Source organism: Dioscorea cayenensis, chromosome 3 (genome assembly GCF_009730915.1).
Source record: "Dioscorea cayenensis subsp. rotundata cultivar TDr96_F1 chromosome 3, TDr96_F1_v2_PseudoChromosome.rev07_lg8_w22 25.fasta, whole genome shotgun sequence".
NCBI classification, from domain to species: domain Eukaryota; kingdom Viridiplantae; phylum Streptophyta; class Magnoliopsida; order Dioscoreales; family Dioscoreaceae; genus Dioscorea; species Dioscorea cayenensis.
In genome coordinates this window covers 5,839,738-5,847,106 of record NC_052473.1, presented here as the reverse complement: position 1 = coordinate 5,847,106, position 7,369 = coordinate 5,839,738, and the positions used below count along the sequence as shown (strand labels likewise).

General features: G+C 41.1%; 2 non-coding genes across 2 annotated transcripts; one reads left to right on the top strand and one right to left on the bottom strand.

Moving 5' to 3' along the window:
- The first annotated feature begins 426 nt into the window (after positions 1–426).
- Positions 427–533, top strand: LOC120257745. The gene has a single exon (XR_005535833.1). It is a non-coding gene; the product is annotated as a small nucleolar RNA R71 (small nucleolar RNA).
- Positions 534–3,430: 2,897 nt separating this feature from the next.
- LOC120257684 lies at positions 3,431–3,537 on the bottom strand. The gene has a single exon (XR_005535775.1). It is a non-coding gene; the product is annotated as a small nucleolar RNA R71 (small nucleolar RNA).
- Between the last annotated feature and the right edge of the window lie 3,832 nt (positions 3,538–7,369).

The window sequence follows — 7,369 nt, the reverse complement described above, 5'->3', positions numbered from 1 at the left end:
CATTGGTTGTAGGTGTTACTATAAGGGTTACCTTGTCCTCTTCCCGAATTGTCCATAAAGTCTACCTGTTCAATTGTGGCTGAAGTAGAGATCAAAATAGGACAATCAGATGGCATATGCGAATCCCCATAACCAGCACAACTTGTGATTGTGGCTACCCACGGTGAAGTCAATGTATCCAATTTCTGGCTTAATGCCTCTACTTGGCCTACCAGGGCAGTAAGCGCATCAATTTCATGGAGTCCTGCCATTTTCTTCCTTTCTCTTGCATTCCATTGGTAGCTATTCAAATCCATTTCTTCAATCAATTGCCAGGCTTCTTCGGCAGTCTTGTTCCCCATTGCACCTCCTACGGTGATATATAGAAGTTGTTTGTTGCTTGAGCTCAACCCATTATATAATGTATTAATGATCATTCACTCGAGGAACCCATGTTGTAGGCACTTCCGCAAAAGGTCCTTGAACCGTTCGCAAGTCTCAAACAAAGTTTCAAGCTCCATCTGAACAAATAAAGATATATCATTACGAAGCTTTGTGAATTTTCCCGAAGGGAAGTACCTTGCAAGGAAAGCTTCGACCATTTCGTTCAATGTTGTGATGGAAGCTCTTGGCAATGAATAGAGCCACTGCTTTGGCCCTTCCTTTTGAAAGAGAATGGGAAAGCCTTCGTCAAATTCCATCATCGAAAACCCCATTGAACTTCAACATGTCACACACTTCAAGGAAGTTCTAAATATGATTGTTCGGGTCATCATTAACTAACCCATGAAATTGTGCAGACTGTTGAACCATCTGAATAAAGGCCAGCTTCAACTCAAAATTCTAGGCTACTACTAGTGGCCCTCACAATACTCGAGTGTGTTTGATAAGTTCTTGTGCTTTAAGAATGAGAAGTATTTTTTTCCCTTACGTTGAGCATTACTTTTTATTAGGTTTTTAGTGCTAATACATGTGTATTTGTGTTACTTTTTGTGCATGTAGGGTTGTGTAGCCAAATATGTAAGAAAAGAAGCTAATGTAGATTATTAATGCACTATTTGATGAAATCTTAGAAGGAACAAACACGAAGACACAAGTTGGATTCAAAAGATACGTGAATGTCTGCCAACCTCTGTGTATTCAAGCAATCACATGGTTTGGAGGGGCACAAAGACTGTCACATTTGCATATTCCAACTCGTGTAATGATAGCAAGATCTTCTCCAATGAGTCTGTTTATTAAAAAAGTGACGTGATCTACGGTATAAACGTGTTCCCGTTTATGTTACCTCAATGAAAAACTTGGAATCGAGCGTTTTTGCCCCGTGGGGTACTCGAGAAGTGTCATCGCAAAAAGCACTATAGCAATTCACTATAGCAGTTATTGTTCATAGCCCGCAAAAAATCAAAAAATTGGGATTCCAGAGAAGCCACAAGCCCGTGTGGAATTTCCATAGGGGTGTGTGGAAATTCCACAGGGGTGTATGGAAAATCCACAGGGCCATGTGGATGCCCAATTCCAGCCTATTTAAAGCTATAATTCAGCCTGATTTGGGAGGCCTTTTTCCCATCTTTTTTCCAACTCTTGAGAGGCTTGAGAGTAGGGTTTACATTGGTATTGGTAAGGCTTTTGGAGTGGTTCTACTGCTTCGACACCATGTTTCTCTTAGAAGATAGTTATTGGGTGAGTTTTTGTCGGCACCGATACGTCGAGGTGTGCCCCAACCTTGACAAGGGAACCTTTAGTGAAGACGAGGCTACTCACAAGACCATCGACAACAATACCATCGGGGTTTTACTATGGATTTCTTGTTTTTACTTTCAATTCTATCATTGATTATATCTTGCTCTATGTAGAGCTAAACCCATAGTGGGTACTTGGATTTGTGAACCCAAGGATGTATTTGTTTCATTGACCTTTTATTATGCTTTCCTTAATTGATGTTGTTAATTAAGTTCCAATCTTGAATGATTGTTGAATAATTTCTCCCTTAGAGTGATACTAGGATTGAGAGTCCATCTTGGTAGCCTTTATGGATGAGTGACAAACCATGAGGACTAGACAAAGCTAGATTGGAGAGGGTCTAGAGGGTGAATCGAGAGGTAGCGTAGTGTCCCCTTTCCCTTCTGATGTAATTTATCATACCTCCATTTCTTAGAGTTCTTTGTGGTCACAATAGAGTGAAGTGCTAAAGGATGAACTCCATTGGGACTTAGTTACGTGAGCGACAAAGTAAAGCGTTGAAGTGAACTTTAGTATCTAGGGCTTAATTGTGACTAGGGGCCTTTCACCTAGACCAAAGGGTTAGGTCTACAAATAAGACTAAGGTTAATCACTTGGAATCCATAGAGCTTCTTGCGGCTTTGCATAGTGTGAGGTGTTGAGACTGATCGATTTCTCCACCGGGGCATAGTGTAGAGTTAGTCACAGTTGACCTTAGGTTTGGGACCATGTATCTTAGGATGTCTACAACTCATTGAGCATTAGTTAGAAATCATAATAGTTGGCTTTGCACATGAAGCGATAATCCTATGTGGAACAATATCCGAGTACCCCATTTCTTATCGATTGCCTTTTCCTCTCACTTATTTGTGCCTATCTTTCTTATTTCTTTTATTTTGTCTATATTACACCTTATCAACACAATTATTGTTTCATCCTCACTCGGTTAAGTAGCAATCTTGGTGTTTCTATTACTTATTCCCTGTGGATATGATACCCCACTCACCTGGGATTTATTACTTCGACAAACCCTGCACTTGCGGGTCACACGCAAAAAGGGTGTATCAAGTTTTTCCGCACCGCTACTAGGGAATAGGTGTTTAGAGATACTTTGCACTTTGCTATCTTCGCTATTCATTCATTCATTTTATTTCACATCTCCTTACTCTATCATCATTCTGATTTGTTTTCTTTCTTGTGGTGAAGCTCTAGGTAATGACCGGAGGGAATCCTTCGATATTCATTGAAGGTGATCCTGAACTTGAACACGCACTCAGAAGAAGGGGTAAAAAACCTGTTCAAGAACCATCCAATCAAGCTGAAATAGAAGTTGAAGGGTCAAACAATATGGCAGAGCATAATGAAAAATAGAGAACACTTTATAACTATGCCATATCCTCAGTTTTGGCATACAATCTAGTATTGTGCGACCCCCGATTACAAGTCCAAATTTTGAACTAAAGCCGGTGTTCATTCAGATGATTCAGCAGTCAGCACAGTTCAATGGTTTGACCGATGAGGATACAGATAATCACATCAAAAATTTCTTGGAAGTTTGTAACATACTGAAGATCAACAAAGTTTCAGATGTTGCAATCAGATTGAGGGCTTTCCTATTCTCTCTCATCCTTAGGAGTGGTTTCATTGTTTGTTAAAAGCATCCATAATGACTTGGAATGAGATGGTCGAAGCTTTCCTTGCAAGATACTTCCCTCTGAGAACGTCATAAAAGCTTCGTAATGAGATATCGTCATTTGTTCAGATGGATCTTAAATCCTTGTTTGAGATGTGGGAGCAATTCAAGGATCACTTGCGGAAGTGTCCACAACACGGATTTCCCAAATGGATGATCATTCAAACTTTTTACAACGGGTTGAATCCAAGTACAAGATAACTTCTAGATACCGCCGCAGGAGGTACAATAGGGAGTAAGACCCCTGATGAAGTTTGACAGTTGATAGAAGAAATGGTCATGAATACCAATGAAATGCGGGGGAAAGGAAGAAAGTGGCCGGACTCCATGAGATCGATGCAGTTACATCCCTGGAAGCCCTAGTAGAGGCATTGAGTAAGAAATTGGACATATTGACTTCACCGAGGGTAGCCGTTATCACAAATTTTGATGGTTGTGAGGGTTCACATATGCTGTCTGATTATCCTATCTCGATTGCTACTTCAGCCGCGGCTGAATAAGTAGATTTTGTGGGTAACTCAGGAAGGGTACAAGGTAATCTTTATAGCAACACCTACAACCAAGGGTGGAGGAACAACCCCAATTTATCATGGAGTAACCAAGGGCAGCAAAATGCCATGTCACTACCAGGTTTTCAACAACAACAAGCCCCAAAAATGAAGAATAGAATTTCAGGCTTGGAGACCCGAATGAACAATCTAGATAAAGCTTTCACCAGGTTTGTTCAATTATCGGATGCATGTTTTTAGTCGATCGAAGCTACACTTCGCAACCACACCACTTCCTTGCACAATTTAGAAAATCAAATGGGGTAAATTGTGAAGTATTTATCGGAGAGACCACAAGGAAGCTTGCCGAGTAACACCGAGACCAATCCATGACAGCATGTGAAGGTGATCACTTTGATAAGTGGTCATGAGGTCGAGGGTAGGCTTCCTAATGAGAAGTCCAATGTTGAAGCACCCGAGATCGTGGAGGTTGAGGAAAGAGCAAACAAAGATGAGGAGGTGGTACCCCCATCTTACAAGCCAAGAATCTCTTATCCTTTAAGATTGAAGAATGACCAAAATGATGAGGAATACAAGAAGTTCTTGGGTCTATTGAAGTAATTGCACATCAATATTCCATTTGGGGAGTTATTTTCTCAAATGCCTCAGTATGCTAAGTTGTTGAAAGATCTTTTGTCCAAAAATAGGAAGTTGGAAGAGAGTGCATCAGTGAATCTAGATGCCTTTTCTTTGGCGGTGTTGCAAAAGAATATGCCGAACAAGAAGAAAGACCCCGGAAGCTTCATCATTCCGTGCAATATTGGCAATTTCGGTGAATAAAAGGCATTGGCAGATTCTGGGGCCAATATCAACGTCATGCCATATTCTTTCAGATGCTAATCTTGGGAGTGCCTAGGCCCACTCGGATGACATTGTAATTGGTAGACCAAATGGTGAGACTGATAAGTGTTGTGTGATAAGAATGCAAAGTGTTCATTCCTTGTATTGAGCATTACTTTTCTCGGGTTTTAATGCTAATATGGGTGTATTTATGTTAGTTTTATGCAGGTAGGGTTGTGAGGCTGATTAAGAGAGAAAGAAGCCAATGTGGGTCATAATGCACTAATTTTGGAGGAAATCTTGCTAAAGGTTGTTCAAACGCGAAGACATAGGTCGGGTTCTAGATGCAGGAATGTGTGCCAACCTCCTCGTACTTGAGTTAGCACAACTATTCATAGGGGCACAAGGGCAGTCACATTTAAGCATTCCGACTTGTGCATATAGAACAAGATCTCTACCAACATGTCCGTTATTGAAGAAGCAAGGCGATCCACGATGTAAACGTGTGCTAGTTTGCGTTACCTCGATGGAAGTATGGATTCGGAAGTATTTCAGGCTGGTACTGTAGCAGGATACTATAGAAAATACTGTAGCAAAGATACTGTAGTAGCACTCTTTACAGCCGGCCGAGAAAACAGGAAAACAGAGAATCCATACAAGCGTGTGGAAAGTCCATACGACCGTGTGGATTCCTGCTTCCAGCCCTTTAAAATCCGATTTCAGCCTCGATTTCAGCATTCTTTTCTTCATCTTTTTCCCCAACTTGAGAGAGGGTGGCGGCTAGGGATTTGAGAGGTATTGGCTAGGGCTTTGGAGAGGTTTTACGGCTCAGACATCATGCGCCATTTGGAAGAAGGTTAGTGATAGAGCTTTCGTCTGCACCGATCCGACGAGCTGTATCCTAGGCCAGACAAAGGGACACTTACGACGAGTAGAGGCCTCTCCACAAGACCATCGCCAAGAATAATAAGGGGGTTTTTTCTATGGATGCTTTGTTTTTACATTTGATTTCATTGATTGTATCTAGCTTCATGGAGAGCTAAACCCCTAGTGGGTACTTGGGTATTTGTGAACCCTAGGATGTATTCGTTTCATTGAACCTTTTTATTACGCTTTCAATTAATTGATGTTTATTATGAGTTCCAATCTTAGAGACTTGATTGTATGAATACTCCCCTAGAGTGACACTAGGGTTGACAGTTCTTCTTGGTAACTCTTGTGAGTGAGTAACACACCATGAGAGTTAGACAAAGCTAGATTGGAGAGGGTTGACAGGGTGAGTCGTGAGATAGTGGAGCGTCCCCTTTCCCCTCCGGTGTGATCTATCCTACCTCGATGTTCCAAGAGTTCTTTGCGGCCATAGTAGAGTGAATGGGTTAAGGGATGACCTTCCGATGGGGCTTAGTTACGAGTGCAACATAGTGAAGCATTGAAGTGATTTTAGTATCTAGGGCTTAATTGTGGCTAGGGATCTTTCACCTGGACCAAAAGGCTAGGTCTATACCTAGGAATAGGGTTTATCACTTGGAATCCCTAGAGCTCATTGTAATTCTATGCCAGTGCGAGGTTGAGAGGTTATTCAATCTCTCCTCCGAGACATGTATAGAGTTAGGCATGGTTGACCTTAGATTTGGGATCATGTAATTAAGGATTTCCACGACTCATTGTTGCATTGATTAGCAAGTATAATAGTGGGTTCTTGCACTTGAAATGATGGTTCTAGGACGATAAATATCTGAGTATCCAATCTTTATCGATTGCCTTAACTTCTCCTTTACTTGTGCCTTCTATCTTGTTGTTTATATTTTCGTTATTTTATATTTTGTCACACTTATCAATATTGATCTTCCTCATTAGTTAAGAAACAACTCAAGTGTCTTTATTTCCTAATCTCTGTAGATACGATACCCACTCATCTGGGATTATTACTTCAATACCCTTGCACTTACGGTTTACACGCAAATACAGACGTGTCAAGTTTTTGGCGCCGTTGCCAGGGAGTAGGCGTTTAGAGATACTTTGCACTTTGTTTTCTTAGCTATTTATTTATTCATTCTATTTCATATTTTCTTATTCTATCATCGTTCTGATTTCTTTTTCTTTCTTTTTGGGTTGAGCTCCTGGTTATGACCTGAAGGAACCCCTCCGTATTGATTAAAGGAGATCCCAAGCTTGAACGTACACTGAGAAGAAAAAGGAAAGAACCTATGCAAGAACAATCTAATCTAGCTGATTAGGAAGTAGAAGAATCTGAAAACATGGCTGAACAGAATGAGCAGCAGCGGATAATATCCGATTATGCTAGACTTTTAGTATTGGGCACACAATCGAGCATTGTACGTCCCCCGATTACAGCTTGAACTTCGATCTGAAGCTGACATTCATCCACATGTTGTAGCAATCCACACAGTTTAATGGTTTGGCCGATGAAGATCTGAACAGTCATATAGAGAACTTTCTCGAGGTGTGTGATATGCTGAAGATAAACGGGGTAACGGATGATGCCATCAAGTTGATAGCCTTCCCATTTTCCATAAAGGGGAAAGTGAAGCAGTGGCCACACTCATTACCTAGAACCACGATTACCACATGGGAGGAGATGGTAGAAGCTTTTCTTGCCCGCTATTTCCTTCCCGAAAAATCCGCA